Here is an 18,408-nt window from a genome sequence, read left to right on the forward strand (position 1 = left end):
GGAGGAGGCTGGAGTGTCAAGGCCAAGAGGGAGAAAGCGAGGTGGGGACATTGTGATGGTGACAGGAGGTCATTTATCTGTCTCCGGGAGGTCAGCCTTGTCACCAGCATCTTGTCTCCCTGTTTGCTTCCCTCTTACATCCACGCTTTCTCCTTTTTCTGTCTGCTGCCTCCATGATGCTCTCTTTGGAATCCACCCTAAACATTTCTGTCAGCTCAGTCTTTGTGCGCCTGATCTTCCAGCATTCTCCTCATCCTAAAGTCACAGTTTAGATTTAAAACGAATTCCCCTCCCGCTGCCGGGTTGATGCTTTTATGAGCTTGAACACAAAAATCTACATATAAGCTCCTTTTAATCACCGGAGGCTACCGATCACAATTTATTCTAAGCAGTTGAGGTTAGACTTCGTATCAGAACCTCAAAAAGCTCGGAGCAACACACAGCTGCTGATTCCTGCTGCTTTCAGATTGGAACAACTTAAAAAACACTCCAGGGATTGATTGTTTTTATTTCTGGACACAGCCAGCATTGTCTGTAAACATGAACATAGTTTTCTTATGAACACTTTTCTCCTTCATTGTCATTGTGCTCCAGCGCTCTCTAAAGTTGTCACCAGCAGGAGTACAAAGTCATTTTTTTATTGCGGTCACATAATATTCCACTGAAAATGTTTTAAATTCAACCCTTAAATTTGAATTACATATTACAAAAAACAGCCATATGAAGAAACTGGACACCAAATAAAATACTTAGTTCTTTCAGAAGAAATATGAAGGTCTTAATTTTCTTAATGTCTTTCTGAAAAAAGGCATTAATTTAATTAGTAAACATTAAAAATGCTTTTTCTACACCCACTGAGATTAAATTTTCTTATTTACCATTTTAGTTTTATTCCCTCCCCTTAAATCATTTATATTCTAAGAATTTATTCTGTGATTGTAAGTAGGAAAGTAGAAATGATTCAGTTCTTTGATCAAGTAGTTTTATTAAATGCATCACAGCTTGTCTTAAAATAAACATGCGGAGATCTCCAGTAATTCATCACATCTTTGAAATCCCCTCTTTGAGCTAATTAAAGGTTTTTCTGAAGGTGCCTCTGATGACTTGGTGTTAGTTTGTATTGTTCGGAATGAAGGACTGGGTGGGTGTTGCAGGTCATCCACAAAACCAACAGGCAAAACTCGGTCTTAATTAATCAGCAATCAGAAGTTTGGTTACAATTTTATTTTTTTTTTTTTTTAGATGGGGGAACTATTGCTTCTCTACATTCTCCTTTGGGAGTCTTTATATCCAAGGGCGGCCAAGGTGACTTTGTAATAAGGCAGGGAGCAGGAGCTGCTTTCCATCAGCCATGATTAGATTTAACCAGAACAGAGCATCCCAGACAACAGGCTAAAGGATAAAACGGTGAAGTTGCAAACTAAATGATAGTGAACAACAGATCCATGTTTTGGTGGCATGAATAAATGCATCATTGCTGCATCTGATTTTATTTGGGGGACAGAGTGCCTATGACAGTCAACATGAGGGTTAGAATAAAACCTTCTAATCGCTAATCTATTGGAGGTCTTTGTATATTTCATGATCCGGTATGTATGATTAATTTCCCTTCACCTCCTTTGAGCTTTTCACATTTTGTAATGGTTTCAGACAAAGCCAATGTGTTTTATTAGGATTATTACACAGACTAAACAGAAGGCATTGCATAATTGTTAAGTGGAATGGAAATGAAAGATGGTTTTCAATACTTTTACAAGAACAAATCCAAAATTTTCTCCATTTAATTTTATAACCCTAAATAATATCCAGTTCAGTTGCTTTGTTTTGTCCGTCCATCTGGACCGTAATTAATCCTCTGGATGAATTCAGCTGTTCTGTCAAGATCTCAGAGAATATTGGTAAAACATAGAGAACGATGGACACCAAGAAATACAGCAGACAAGTCGAGCTCAGTTGTGGAAAGCAGGGTTAGGTAAGGATCTTCAAAGTTACTGCATCTGTAACTTTGAAGATCTCATGGGGAATTGTTCAGTCTATCATCTAAAATTGTGAAAATCATGGCACAACTGGAAACTACCTGGACTAGCTGGGAGAAGGAGAGGATTAATCAGAGAAGCAGTCAAGAGAACCAACTCTGGAGGAGTTGCAGAGATCAGAACAGAACAACTATCACTAGTGCCCAACATAATTGGGGCTTTTTGTAAAAGAATGAATGGTCTTGCTAAAATACACTACGGTCTCAGGGTTGTGGTTGTAACAAAATATGAACAAACTTTGCAAGCCTCTGTATGTTTGTGTCGTCTGTGTATGTGTGTTTCTTTTGAAGGGTTCTGATAATGTATGCATTTGCTCTGGCAGATGGAGTGGCGTAGAGATTTACATTCAGGAGCCCTTTTTGTTGAGTCTCTGATGGACTGCTGAGCTTTCAAAAATATTCTCACTTGGGCACACTTCAGGGACGCTCACTTCAACACACAGACGTCACTCAAGAAAGACTGCTCTCTCATTCATTTCTGCTCTCTGAATGACATTAACTGTCCCTTTCGGAGAGAAACGGGTGGCTGCTGTGCGCAGGCTCTTGCTATATATATATATATATATATATATATATATATATATATTATATATATATATATTATATATGTATAAAACCAGCAAATTTTTGTGGGTTTTTGTCTGCTAATGGACTGGTGACCCACAGACATCACCGCACTAGACAGGAAACCTCAAGTAAGAGTGCATTTTACAGTAAGATCCTTGTCTACATGAGAGATGGGAACATAATGAGCATTCCTGGCGTGCACCATCACATTTTCGCTTGCTCATCACTTATCCCGGCGAAGTTTGATGGCCCCTTGTCATCTGACTGTCATCAGATGTGAAATGTGTCAAATTTTTTGGGAAGCGATTGTTGGAGCAAGTCGTTAATCAAAGCTCCGATCGCAGAGAGAACAGCCCGACAACCCGGCAGCATCGCTGGAGCCCTTGGGGGTGACAACAGGGGACACGAAATCATTAAGTGTTGGAACAAACAGACCTCGGTTCCAGATAGTTTCCCCTCCTTGTAAAGCGCCGTGATACGAGCTCATTTCACCTCATCTTGTTCCATATCGTCACGCACCATTTGATTCCCTGTCGCTCCCAATCACCTGTTGTCTGATCTGATCGAAAGTTTGCGCTCTCTTTCTGTGTCTGGAGACTTGTGGAGGGTGAGGAGAGGGGGTGTCCTGATTTACATATAAATGACGGCAATGCTTGCGATACCATTCTCTTGGCTGTGTCATTTTGGTGTATGTGGATGTGTGTGTTTTCTCTCCAGCTTGCCTCTTACTACAATCTGCATGTGATTTCATGGCTGTCCTAACACTATCAGATAAGTTTTCCAGGAAGATAAAAATCATTTGACTCAGCTTGGAATTTGTTGCAGGCGTATATCTACTTAAAGTCTGATGATTAAGAGGAAAATTCACTAACCTGAGCCTTCTTGGTTGTTAAGCGAGATTTTGTTGTCCTGAAGGATAAAATGGAAAAACTTCCTGCCCATTGCAATCTCTACAATCAGGCTCTCATGTGTCTCCCAGAGGGGGTTTGTAACAGGAATCCTTGCAGGCTCAGATACCCAAAAATAAACCAGACAGCCCCATAAAAACCGGCTACCGCACTTTATATACTGTACTTATGACTGGATGCTGGATCAGATTTTGTCCTCCGGTCTCGTTGAAAGCCAATCTGAAGATGGAAACTATCCATAAAAAAGGGCCAAAAGGATAAGTAATTATACTCGTGGGCGACCACGAGTGTAAATGTTGACAAGCTGAGATAGTGAAGTGAAGTGCGGTAGGCTTGTCTCCCAGCTCTTTTTTGGGACTTGTCCTCTTATTGTTAGGCACTACTAACATTATCAAAGGCTTTGTTCCCGAGTAAGATTGGACAGAGTCACAGCACATTACCATGACTGACATCTTCACAAATTATATTTTGACCACTGTTGTAACTTGTAAATGTATAATTTAACAATAAAGGATTTGATCTGATTTGCATAGAAACTGAGGGTTTGATTAGTCCGTGGGTGCATACTAGAAATTCAGCAGTCACGTAAATAATTTCTTAACTTTGGTTTTGTATGGCTTAAAGCTACTGGTGCTAGTTTTTAATAAAATACAAATCAAACCAAGATTTTGTAATATTTTGTTAATGACAAAAAAAGTATAGTTTTTCTTGAAATTACTTCTTACAACATTAGTTTCTTCCAATGCCATTTCTTGCATAGTTTCTTTTAAATTGTCCTAGTTTTTAGTTTTTACTGAACTGATTTTTTGGTACAAATATGCTATCTGAAGTATTTAGGATTAACTAAGTTCATATTAGGCCATGATATCACCTGTGATAAACTAAAATATTCAGACAAAAGTATCTAAATGTTGCTTTACAGAACAATCAGCTGAAATTTTCTCCTGTGCAAGATTTGATCTGGATGGTAATGTAAGAGCGTTTTGTAACTTTAGATGTGACAGATGTCAAAAAAATGCTAGAGTAGTGTCTGGTTTTTCAAACGGGGAAAAGTAGGAACAGTTTTTTTTATTTGGTTAATCAGTCTCTAGTTTCTCATCTGCCCTATTGAGGACATTTAATCATTGTATAAAACCAAGAATCCAACCATGTGGCAATTTCTTAGCAGGTGACCTTTAAGTATGTAATTTGGCTGGTCAGTTCTTCATTTGTCAGCAAATTACTTTATTTGCTGACAAACTATTTCCCAAAAAACATCCAGCAACAATAACTCCTCTGTCTAAATGACTTGGTTTATTTTAACTGTAAAAAAAAAAAAACAGGTAATGAAAGTCACAATTTCAACTTTTCTATTATTTGCACCTAATACCACACACTTCAATACACTCAAACATTCAAGTGAATGAACACTCATTCAATAGCAGCCAAAATGAACAGACAACATGCTGTCATAGAAAAATACAATTTCCTTTTTTAAATAGCTTCTTATACCTTTGTTTTAAGTTGTGGAGTTCCTCAAGGATCTGTACTGGGCCTAGTGCTATTCACCCTAACATTGATTACTGTGTTTATGTCGGATAATTCTGATTATTGTTGCAACAAACTTGGGTCTAATCTTCTGATATTTCTTTCCGTTGTGATGCAGATGATGTGCAGATTTCTTTCTTCTTGAGAGCCAATGAATCCTGGGCAGAAAGATCCATTCTACCACGCCTCAAATATGTGAAGCAGGGTGTCAACACCTCGATGTCAACACCTGCTCTGCAGTAAATGATTGCAAGTCAAAGAAGGTAATTGTTAGTCAACCAAACGCTTATGTGAACCTTGTTTTATTAAATCTCAAAGTCAGACAAGATTGATGAACACATCAGTCATAAGGTAAGATTATTGTAATTCTTTTTGTTTTGTCACCAACCATTTTTTGTTGTCACATCTGCAACTTGTGCAGAATTATTTTCAACTGGAACCAGGAAGAAGGACAGTCTATTCTGCCTTAGCGCTTCTCTTTCCACTTGTTTCATGTCATAATTGAACTGATTTAGAATATTTTTCTACTGTTTTTAAAGCCTTGAATGGTTTAGTACCTGAGCAAACTATTCAAGGCAAGTTGAAAACGTTGCTGTTTTTTCTGGGTCAGGAGAATATTATGTAATTTCAAGGCGCATAGTGCAATTTTACACAATCAAGTAATTACTATTTTACCTTCAGTTGTTAGAGAATTGCTGTATACATAAAAAATTACTTCACATCGTAGCTCTATATCAATGGTCTCTGTCTCTTTACCTCATGCCCTTTCCAATGCCCTTTCAACACGTCCTCAGAACAATGTTCCTCCATGCCAACCATTGACGCTTTCCACAGCTATTCTGAGTGGCATCATAGATTGTTGTATAAAAGAGGAACATTATGTAATTTTGGAAAATGACTAATGATCAGAATGATCATTAGTCAACTTTTGTAGGCGTCCTTAAAAGATATTTGGAAAAAATGAGCAATGTTTGCAAGTATGTGGAGGTCATCATTGTTCTTTTGAACACATGTCCATCTAAACCAAGCTCAGTGCCGGAGGTGCAACTTCAGACAGAGAATTAAAACCGATGCAAAATGTTTTTCATTATTTCAGCTGGTCTTTTTCACTCAAGCCATACAGAGTGTGCAAAATCATCTTTCTCATTTTGTTGTTTGACATAATCTCAGCCTCCTACTTTTATTGGATGCAAACCAACACCTTCCTCCTCGTGTCTCCTGGACTTGGAAGATATTTATCACCACATGTCCATAAACTGGTTGAATTTGCTATTCAAGTTCTCTCACAAAGGAGTGAAATGATTGATTTCGACTTTGTGTTTTGTACAAAGAAAGACGTTAAAGTAAAAAATTGGACTAACCACGCTAGGTCCTCAATCTTTCAAACATATTTCTTGTCCTCTGTTGAGACTCAGCTCTGCTGCATTGTCTACCCTCTAGGAAATGTTGAGGGCATTTTCTTCCCTGACTCCCACTGTCTCCTTCTTTTTGTCTTTGTCTCTGCCCATCCTCTTTTCTGTCCATAATTACAGGGCTCTTGATGGCGTTTAGAGACTCATGAATATTTAGGTCTTGGAGGGGAAGTGTCGGGGGACTCCCATGTGTGGCTGGTCTGCCCTAATTATGGAGATTGGTCTCAACATCCTCGCAAACTCACACTCTAAATGAGGGAGGAAGGCCAGATAACGATCAAAAGTTGTCAGTTTAGGGAAACTAATGGAACCTTAAACATAGGGTGTACGATACGGGTGCATCTCATCGTCATATCATTGAAAAGTGTTTTATTTCAGTAATTCAATTCGAAAAGTTGAACACATGTGGATTCATTACATGCAGAATGATATATTTTGAGTTTTTATTTCTGTCCATTAGATTAACATGACTCACAAGTAATGAGAACCCAACATTTGAATTTATTGATGAAAGTGTTTTATAATTGAAAATATTTAATTCCAAGAACGTAATGTTATGTCCTGCAATGTTAGCTGTGAGACAGCTAACTTGAAAGTTATCCACAAGAAGGCAAGGCCATGAAAACTCAGTCTTAAAGAAGCTGACTCTTCACAGAGTGCCCTGAACAAACATTTTAGCAGAAAGTGGAGTGGAAGAAAAAGGTGTGGTCTCAGCGGTTTAAGAGCTGCCACACAGCCATATTCACAACATGGGTTACAACCGTAGCATTCCTTGGGTTAAGCCAAAGACGACATCAGAAGTGTCCTGGGCTAAGGAGCATGTTCTGAATCCAGATAAAATGATCAAAGGGCTCAGTATCCAGTTGTTTTGAGATCCAGTATGAAGTTTACACCATAATGGGCCATTGTGATTTCTCAAGTCCAAGGTCAGAGTAGAAATTTACCAGGAAGTGCTCTTCATGACTTCCTCCGCTTGGGAGTTTAATGGCGATGCTGATGTTATTTTCCAGAAGAGAAGCTGAAGTTTGTGTTTCATTTGGTGTGATCCATGATGATGAACAAAAAATAAGATCTTGGAATATCTCACTGTGCATAATGAATCTGTTTTATTTAGTTTGATTTACTGAAACAAAGGACTGTTTCTGTTTATAGTCCAGTTTATTGAGATGGATCTGTAGGAGAAAAGGAGAAAAGGACGCATACGTGTCAGGTCTCACGCTCTCACAGCAGGAAACAGTAACAGTACCGCAGGTTGCAGCTTGCAGCCGGTCATTCCAACTCCCTTCAGTACAGTCCTCTAGAGTTAAGGCTCGGAGGAGCGTAGGTGTGACTCATTGACTCTTTGACAGACAGAACTGAGTCAAGGGGAAACAGTCGCCAGGAGTCATGTTTTGTTGTTGGAACTCGCTTGCTAGAAAGGTAGGGATGCATAAAGAGAGATGTGCAAGAACAGAGAAACCAAATTAGAGCTAAACTGGAGAGTAGAAGCTGTTAGAAGAGGCAGTGAAAAGCTAGAAGGAGGAATAAAAGGTACTTCAGACCAATGAATTTTTGGGGAAAAAACAAGGAGGTTGTTGGACTTAGAGAGGCAAGAGGAAGTAAAGAGAGAAATTAAGGTGAACTGGAGGTCAGAAGGAAGCGAACCCAGCTTTGCATTTTGAGGAAGGCTTACAGTATTTTCTGAGTGATTTCAGACTGCGTGAAGGGTAAGGAAGGAGGAAGATGACTGCTTAGATGAGAGAGATGTGTGAACATGTGGGAGACACTTAAGCAGGATATGAGGAGGATGAATGAAAAGGACGCGCAGTGGAGGATAGTACTGCACATACTGATGTCTATGTGGAGGCGAGGAACAACCCTCCAAACACAGGACATACATAAACATCTATTTTATAGCTTCATCAGGTCAGTCAGTATTTACAGTATTGTCTTGTCTTTATTTAGCTCTGAAAAATACACTGAAAAGCTTCCTTGCTTTCTTCCTTCCTTCCTCCCATCCAAGCAACGGTGCTTACGACTGCCCCAGTGTGCATCCCTCTCATCTAATACTCATTATTTAAATGAATGGATGGCTTCTTTAAATCATATTTAACAATTAAATGTGACACCATCTATTATAATTAATGCATTTATTAAAGTAATCCCTTAGGCTAACCTTCACATTTATAGCTGTGTCATTGTGATGAAACACTAGTATAACTAACTTCAATTACTGGATCTTTGGATTTCCCGTGTTGAGTGTTACAGGGTTGAATTGCTGGGTCATTGTGTGCCTCCAGTACAGGTCTGACCTCCTTTGCCAAGTATGATTTAAATGTGTGACATCAAAGTCTTTTCACGCGAAACCAGTAAAGTGTGAAGGCCAAAGTCTATGACTCAGCCATTCTCTGACCTCTCCCACCTCTGTGTAAGAGTTAGTCTGCTCCCCGTGTTCATCTGTAAAGCATCCATCACAGTCTGGCATGTTGTTACCATCCTGTGGAGGCTGACTGGTGTAGTAGTGGACAGAATGAAAAGGCAACATACTCCTTGTTGAAGCAGTCCAGTTCGTTTTCCTGTCAACTCAGCTGAAGTTTTTGATCTGTGGTGGATCTTTCCCAAAGATCCGCCACAGACTGGGAGGTTCTGCTGGGCAGCTGTTCCAGCCCCCCTATTGCGACAGGCGATCGGGCTTGCCTTACCGCCACCATGTGTGAGCTTTCATCGGGCCACTTCACATTCCTCTGAGCGGAAACCGGACCACCACCACATGCTGCGAACGCACACCACCGCCACGCAGACAGTGACGCACACACGGGAATGATTATGGGACACAGGCAGACCCTCGCGGACTTGCAAACACATGTCAACTTAGAACAGACCACAATGTGATGAGGTGTGTCATCAGCCAGAGTGGACTGGATCCCACCATGATTAATGTGTTTGAGACTCATGCAGAAATGGCTAGCAGTTTATAATTACTTCACCACATAAAATCAGTCACTGTAACATAAAACGAAGTGGTCGCTGCACTCGATGCGCCGCTAATATTATTCTGCAGTCTTGTTTTCACTGTGACTATAAGTCTTCAGCGGAAGGCTGGAGAAGGGTATGTCTTTAAACCACGTTCATATTTATTTATGCACACTGTACAGTAGCTCAGGCTTGACATGGAGCAACAATTGCAGTGCTGCCTGGTGTCAGTCAGTGCCTGAGTGTCCTCATGTAGAAATGTTGAAGCTTCATTTTTAACTCTTGGGGATCCCTTCATATTTCCCTCCACTTGTGTCTCTAAGACACAGAATAGGAGATTTTCAAACTTTATACATCAACATATTTATAATTTTTTTCCTTAAACATTATTGTAAACATTTCTCCTAAATATCAAGTATTGATCAAATTAAACTGTTACCAGTTTCATCAAGTAAGGTCTTCTATTTATTAATAAAGAAATAAAGGCAGGTGGGAGCAGTGAGCTAAGATGCAACATCAGGCTGCCTTTATGTTCTATGTTTGTTTTTGTTTTCTGACCCAATAATTAGATTATAATGGACACTTTTGTCTTTTTGTGTTTGGCGCTCAGTAGCAGAAAGTCATAATATTCAACCCCCTAAAACTATTCACTTTAACTTGTGTCACTATTTATTTATACTTTACTGTATATATATTTTTATTATTATTATTATTTGATCTGTGCAAAGAAATTTTGTTCAACATGTTCATTTTAAATGTTTAGCAGATTGAATATAAAGTCTGTATGTCATTTATAGAACAGAATGGGGCAAAAATATTTACTATTCTAAGCTACAAGCAATTCAGAGCTGCGATTACATTTAATGGGTATTTATTGTATGTTTTGGTACCTGTCATTATCAAAATGCTACTTAAGCCAATTGAAATAATTGTTGCATTTCTGCTTTAAACTGCAGCAATTGGATCATGCTTTACATTTTTAATTCAATGTTTTGTGTAAATACTATGAAACTATTATAGTTTTACTCAAGATCACCATCCCGTTATATTCTCTTACCAGCTCATTGCTAACCTTATGTTACCTTCTTTTCACAGATCTGGTGATGGTGCTGTACTTGCTCTGTGCTGTCCACTTATAAGCCACTGAACACACACTAGTTTGATTATCCAAGGGGTATTTTGTAGCTCTTAGAGAAGAGCCTGAGCAGAAGTTTTGTGTCATCCTGTCTGGGGTTATTATTGTGAAATTATCTTTTGGGAAACAAAATAAAAACATAGGAAAAAACATAAGGGTGGAGAGGCGGGAAAAAGAACTATCCAAGATAATAAACGTGATGAAGACTCAGAGTAGCAGCTGTGAGTGGATGGGTGCTGAAGTGATACTATGGAGCAGCTATAGAGGTATGAAGATAGGCAGCCATTTATGAACCAGCTGTTTTCTTCCACGCTGTTTCAACAGGTGTTTGTCTACAAATGACAGAGCAATTTATGGCAACTCCATTTGAGTTGCAGGGGGATACTAGGTGTTCTGTTTGCTTATCTGCATCTGTAACGGAGCTGTACAATCATCCTGAATTAGTCAAAGGAACAGGAGGTGGCGGTGAAACAGGAGATTGTGTGCGTCTGGATCACAGTGTGCTTTTTGTTGTGTTTGGTGGGTCGGAGATGGTAAGAATGTTGATTTGGGGGTAGAGTTTGGCAATTATCCCTTTCAAGTTGCTCATTTGAGCAACCTTTTAAAGGGAAATGTCATCTATTTGAGGTCTATGAACATGTTGCTATGTATTTACATGTGTTCTAAGGATTCTGACCCACTAATGGCACTCTTTTATCTATTATCATCTAGGTTTTTAAATCAATAAAAGCTGAATTATGCAAGCGGTTGCGCCTTTGATGATGGCTTTGAGTGTTGGCCAATTAATCAGTGAAACTATCTGGTTAAAATTTACTTAAAAGCTCTCTTGAATCCACTAAGCTTGAGCTGGACTGCTTTGAAAAACTATGATATAATGTGCTTTCCCCAACACATAATCGAAAATTCCTGAAGTAATATCTTTCTTAATACAGGAGAGTGGCCCTAGAGAAATATTTGGTCATGTCACAGCTTAGAAAGAAGAGGAAAAACGACAGGGAGATGGAGAGACGGGGCCCGAAGAGGAGATAAGGGAACGATGAAGCAGATAAGAGGCTCATAGTTCTGCTCCTATATTCAGCTCTCAATATCCCTCCCTCTTATTCAATCGCTAACGGTAAAGACACTCTCTGGGTAGGCTTCCACCGCACTGGTAATCTCGCCCGCATCCGTGTCTGTGTACATTTTCCTCCGTGCAATTTCTTGGGTCGTCATAGCAACATTAGATCACATGGTTTAGAGGTGGTTTTTGTGATGTATAACGAGTGAAGGTCTTTGTTTTCACACAGAGGTGCTCATCAGTCTGACCTTTCCCCTCAGCTGATCAGAATTCATGAGGCTGTCTATTTTCCTGTGACTGGCAGTGGCTTTCATCTCATCAAATCTACCTTCATTTGGCCTATCGCCGGAGACATAGCATGAAAATCAGAAAACCGCTTCCCTGTTTTAAAAATATATAAGATGGAGAGGATATGATTACAAATAAGTGTGTGGCAACTCCAGGTGCTAATCAGTGTCTATTGAAAATTTCTCATTCCATACTTACAGGAGATGCACGGAGAAAGAAAGTATGGATCAAAATCAAATCGGAGTCATTATATAACTAGCTAACAATGATTAGCTGGTCTGAAACTCAGAAATCAAGTCTTTTTCCAATCAATGAATACCAGATCTCATTAACAGCAACACACTTTGGTGTGGAAGTGCTCGCTTAAAGAGTAGGACCTGAAGTTATAAAATTTTAAACGTTGGTGAAGTTGTATAATGAAGTAAGAAGCTATGCAAAAGGAATAAAGACATTTCTGCACTTTTCTCAAGCTGAGAAGCTGTGAGAGTGCAATACTTTCTGCAGAAAACAGAAAGGCTAAAAGAAAGACTGAATACAACTGATATTTTGAAACATTTAGAGCCTTTTGGAAATGTCAGCACTAAGGGAGAAAACTACAATGCTAGCTGCTCTAGCTATGGTAACGTTGAAATAGCTAAAACCTAATTATAATGTCAATTCAGTTTTTTCTATTTTAAAATAATAGTGCAATAGCAGTGCAATTTTATTCTGCTTGTTTTAAAAACAATGCAGAAGAAAACTAGATGTTTTGACACAGATGCAACACGTATGGAAGACTAGAAGAAAAATATATTTTTATTTCTATGTCGTATTTGAAATGATTGTATTTTTTTTTGCTTCAATAAATTTCACAATATACATTTAGTAAAACATCATTATTTAAATTGTAACTTCTGCATTTATTTTCATAAGCCAATCTGAATACACATTACAAAGTCTTTATAAAATCTGATCTAGGCACAGCATTGTGAAATAACCTAAAATTAGACTTTTCTACTTTATAGTAAAAACCAACATAAAAGTTATAGAGCAGAATTGCTGTCTCTACTACTTAATCGGTTTACATCCAATTGTAAAAGTAAAAGCAGAGTAGAAACCTTCTCAATGCATCTCATAGTGACTGAGGGTGTTGGAGAGGTGATGACAAAGATGGTTAGATTGACAGACGGAAAGAAAGTGACTCCTGTGGAGAGCTGCTAATCCCAAAGTTAAGAAGATTACTATCGCAGCCTGGTGCTCCATACCAGTCTGTCTGAAGGAAATGGAGCTTCTATAAGCTGTTAAGTTGCTGTGCATTGGGAAACTGTGTGTACCAGAACGGTGGTCAGTATCGCTCACCTCCTGGACTCCATTTTACCAGCGGTGTTTATCACCTATCTCTCATAGTTTATTGATACCTATAATACCTATCATAGCTATCTTTGACTTCCTGTCAAGCTCTGTTCGTCTGAATCTACACAGGTTTTTAGGGAGCCTTAGGCTGATCGAAACAATTTTTAAATGAAAGTTTAAGCAATTTTATTAACGTGTGGAAAGTCTGCCATCAAACTTAATTTACTTCCAGATTCTAGGTAAATTATTCCTTTGCTTAATGTTCTGTTGCTAGAGTTTTTAATTCATATCTAACTGGATGCAAGTTCTAAGTAAACTTTCAAAAGATTGAACGTTCAAAACTAAAAAATTTAAATGAACTATTAATTTATTTTTATTCATAAATGAAACATACTATACAGTGTGAATATATTCATGCAACATTAAGTTTGAAGTTACAAATGAAAAATTTCTAGGTTAAATGGCACATTTGTATCCAATCCTATTTAGTGTGTAGAACCATCTTGTGCTGAAACTGCAGCTGGTGTTTTTGTGTAGGTTTTGTCTCATTAGCTTTGCACAGTCAGAGATTGAGATCTTTGTCTATTATTATCATTATCTTCAAAATTGCTAAAACTCAGTCAGATTGTATGGAGGGCATTTGTGAGCATAAAGTCTTGCTAAAGATTTGCAGTTCAACTAAGTTCTGGTTTTTGACTAGGGCACTCAGAATAGCAGAATGACAAACTACTTGGAGTAGGGTTGTCTCGCCTCTTTGTTGTAAGAATAAGTGCTCTCTATTGTCACAGGTAGTGACACAGACTACAGCCATCATTTTTTACTACCCTCCATTGTCATCTTTCACAGAGCTGTATCTGGTGTTTACTTGCAGATCAGTTACCAACAAAGACATATGCTAGAAGTCTTTCCATTGAAATCTATGTACAAATCTAGTATTTAGTCATGGTGTAGTTCAATCTGCGCCTTGCTTAGTTTCACATAAACATGTTACAATGATTGGTATCAGAGTTCCTGTCTTGAAGGATGACAACAAAACAAGTTTGTGTCTACCCTGCTGATGGGCTACTTTGTAAACGGCCTCTTTCCCTGGAGTGACGTTTGCTAATTGGAAACCTTTGAATTTAAATAAGTGTATTAATGGAAACTTTCAGCTGTTCTGAGAGACGGATGTTTTTTTTTTTTAATGTTCTTACCAAAGATAAACACGGCTTGCTGGCTGACTGCAGTATTGATGGCTTTTAGTGATTATTTAGTTTTATTTGATTCGTCATTCACCTTTGACCCTAGCATCTACACCTCCCCCGTGTTTAATAGACATATTGATGCCGATGATACACATACAGTGAGAGTTGTGCATAATTTCTGTCCAGACTGTTATTTTTCTAAGTACTATGTGCGTGTAACATGTAGATTTAGAGGCTGATTTCTTAATATTGCATTAAATAGGTAAAAATATTTCACTTTGGTTATTTCACATTTTATTTTTTCTGTTTTTTTGTGAAGTAGATTTTCAAGATGGGGTAGAATCTCATCCATCAGTTTTCACTGATAGCTCAATCTGCACTGTCCTTGGACCATAGCCCAGCCTTGCTATGTTTCATAAATTCCCACATAGTTCAGACAAGTGTTTTCGTATTTAATAAAATAATACATTGAAATGCTCCTTTATAAAATTGAGTATCCCATATTGAACACTTGTTTGGCATTGTAAAAGGCACATTAGAAGGCTGCGGTTAGGAGCACATCTAAAACAATTTAAATACCGTACAAATGTGAAAAAAGTTGGTAAAATGGTTCAAAAAAGCTGCTTCATTTAATCATGAAAATCACATGCTTATGGTGTAATTAGAGAAAATGTAGCTCAAATGACTCAATGAAAGGTGTTTTTTTTTTAGCTAGTTTCATTAACAATTAGCATAATTAGCACTTTGATCTTCAATGCACTAAAATGTTTTGACAGAAGGTGAAGCTTTGCAGCAGATTACTCCAAAGTAAGTTCAATAAATAGATAAATAAGTCTATCTAAAAAAATAGATAAATAAGTCTATTGATATATTTTAAACATAAGAGGCTCATATGATGATTAGGATTACAGGGCCAACCTGACAAAAGATTTACATCAGATCATCCCCATATCTTGTCTGATACCATTTAATGTCAAAGTAATGCATTTGGTAGCTCAATAACATGCTGAATAACTGAAACCTGCTTTAATTTTTCTATTCAGCTGTTTGTGTGTGTGAGATAATGAAATTACAACTCCCTAGATTACCTCAGTTTTTACATATATATATATATATATGTAAAATCTAAAAGCTGAGGTAATCTGATACCTCAGTATCAGATTGTCTGTCTGCCTGTCTGGTTCTGACCTGGTTTCTTGTTTTAGAGAGATGACTCAGATTATAAAACATTAGTTTATTCACAACTAGTCCAGATATTTCCCAGCAACCCACGTCAACACATAAATGGTTATCTGTAAACATGCGGGCTTGAAGCACCAAATATTTTGAGCTGCAGACACACAGACTCACTGATATGTCTGTATATCAGACATGCCAGTCGGATGAGATGTGTTTGGGGTTAGGCTACAGCCAAGGTAATGTTTGTAAGATCCCAATGTACCTTATTAGTTCTTGGTGTGAAGAGAAGCATAGGAGTTTCTCACGATGTTGCGAACAAATGCATTATGTTGAGGATAAAAGTCACCCATCAGCTATAAAATGAAGGTGGGAACTTATCTTGAAGATACAGAAGTGCTTTAAGTAGTTTGATGTTTTGGATAAAAGTCTGTGCTGAGCAGCTCTGTAGTGTAATGTTACATTAATGTCGCTGCCAGTGCAATATGGCTGTAATGCTAGAGTTTAGTCACAATATGATCACTTCAGAAGAGTAACAGCTTAACAACAAAAGTACAGATCAAAGCATCAATTAAAATCAATAACTTATCAAAATTGAGCTCAAAAGAAATTTAACTAATTAGCTGCAAGTGAACCATTTTGTTACACCAGTGTAACAAGACAGATGGAAATGCACATAAAAGAAATCTACTGACATCAGCAGGGAATGGGTCTCTTTTTACCTTCGTTTTGCCTTAAGCAAGTAAAGCACAGTGTGGAGTGTTTGAGATCAGAGGATTGATCTGAGCTCCGGAAAAAATTCTCACTTTTACCTTCAAAAACCTGAGCTTCATTTTCCACTTTATTGTGGCTAATTTTTCACTTTGTACTTTGATATGTTATCTATTTTTCATCTGCAGCATTTTTTGGCTGAATCTGGTTCCCAATGAAACATTCAGTTTTATATTTCGATGAGACAAAACCTTGTGTGAGAACATCTGTCATTTCCGCTTTGGACAGACGTAGCTTCAAAGAGTTTTAGTTTCAGAAAGGTATATTTTTACACTAATTATCTGCTTTGAAAAACGAAGCAAATACAGATTATGATGAATTTACTTTTAAGATTTTAAGGTTTTCTAGCTCTAAAACAGTCATTCTATTGTGCTGTCCCCCTTTGTGATGCAAGATGTTACTACTGTGGGTGTGAATGAAATGGACATGAGTTATCAAACAGCATCATGTAAAAAAACAAAAAACAAAAACGACTGCCTTTTGTTTAGATATAGTGCATATGTTGTCTGGGCCCATTTGCATAAACGATGCGCACTTTATAAGACATTTAACTGTTTGCAGTCAGATGTTGACCTGGTGTGCTTTCTCTTCTCTTTGTCTTGTGGGACACAGACAGCCATCCATCACAACCTGATCTGAGCTCCTATGTCTGCGCTTATGGTAATGATAGGGTCTCTTTGGGACACTGAGGGGAGAATGTGGGACGAGGTAACCAAGGGTCAGCTGGGACTGTCGCAGAACAGCAGCTGTTAAAGAAGTGACTGGACGGAGGCCATAGGAAGGAGGAATATGTGAGAGTACAAAGAGGGGAGTGGCAGGGGAGGTGTTAGATTGATGAATGACGGAGGAGATGGAGGCGATATGAAAAGGAGGAGGAAAGGGTGGCAATGATGTGTTTGTCACAAGAGACTAAGTCATACCAATACAAAGGGGAAATATCCTCTTTTATTCTCTGATTGTGTTAGGTAAATGTATCTTTCTCACATAATTTGGGCGGGTTTGAAGCAATAAGCTTTATAAAGTTACTACAGATCGTGAAATTTTGCAACAAAAGCCCATCAGGAGATTAAAATGCAAACATAAATAAAACATTCTGACAAAGCAAAGAACCGTGCAATGAACTGATGATGTGATGGTGTAACAGAAGTGGATGAAAGAGCGAAAACTCAATGAGTGCTGCACAAAGTCAGATTGTGTCTCATTAAATGAGCTTTCCTATGGTGCAACAAGACAAGGAAATGATTCTCCAACGGAGGGAGAGATACTGAGGGGGAAATGAGAGCTACAGATCACTGTCTGTCCCTCCTGCTGCCTCCATTTACCATCATTGATCGTACAGCCAGGCTGAATTGATGCCTACCTGCTGTACTCAGACGGTCTGTGTCTGTATTAATGTGTACAAGTGATGGGAGCAGGGTGCCTGCATGTTTCAGTGGATGGCTGAATGTTGCAGTTCTCATATTTCTCTTTCTAATAAATGCCCCTACAGGTATAGAGAAATGGGAAAAGCCCTGCTACGTGAGGACATGTTGCCACAAGAGGGTTAGCAAAATCAGTGAAGCTGTCAAAATATTCACTCTACTTAGTTGTTCTTTTAACATCTGACACTTTGGCGCAAAAACACTTGGGATCTGAAACGTCATTTACCACAGTGTCACCTGAATCTTCCTGAAAGTATTAGACAAATATTTTCTTTTTTTTTTCCTGAAGTGTTCAGACAGCTTCTTCTGCAACAAAACTTGTACTACTTTAATTTAAAGCTTTATAGCAACAGTTGATCTGCTGTTGCTATAAAGTCATTCTATTGTGCGGTATCTGCGGTGGAGCATGTTGACACCTCCCCTGTTTAAAAAAAAAAAAATTGTGATTTGATTGTAGTGTCGAATTTACCCCATTACTCCAAACAAAGTTGAGAGAACAATATGCATATATTTAATTTCTATTTTGATGCTAAACATTACAAAAATACAAACACTATTACACATTAAAGTTACTATTAGGCATCACGTAGTCCTTTCTAAGCTTTTATTTTTATCTGAAGTGAATATGCCTGAGCTGAGCTGT

General features: G+C 38.2%; 1 protein-coding gene across 2 annotated transcripts in view; it reads left to right on the top strand.

Moving 5' to 3' along the window:
- LOC129361735 (SPRY domain-containing SOCS box protein 4-like) overlaps nucleotides 1–18,408 on the top strand; it is a 66,477-nt gene that overhangs the window by 2,088 nt on the left and 45,981 nt on the right. For both annotated transcript variants that reach the window (XM_055032773.1, XM_055032775.1), the window contains exon 2: nucleotides 5,156–5,300. The gene's annotated coding sequence lies outside the window, so the exon portion shown is untranslated. The remainder of the gene's footprint in view (nucleotides 1–5,155; nucleotides 5,301–18,408) is intronic.

This window comes from Poeciliopsis prolifica, unplaced genomic scaffold (assembly GCF_027474105.1).
Source record: "Poeciliopsis prolifica strain line A6 unplaced genomic scaffold, Auburn_PproV2 SCAFFOLD008, whole genome shotgun sequence".
In the NCBI taxonomy this organism is placed as follows: Eukaryota; Metazoa; Chordata; class Actinopteri; order Cyprinodontiformes; family Poeciliidae; genus Poeciliopsis; species Poeciliopsis prolifica.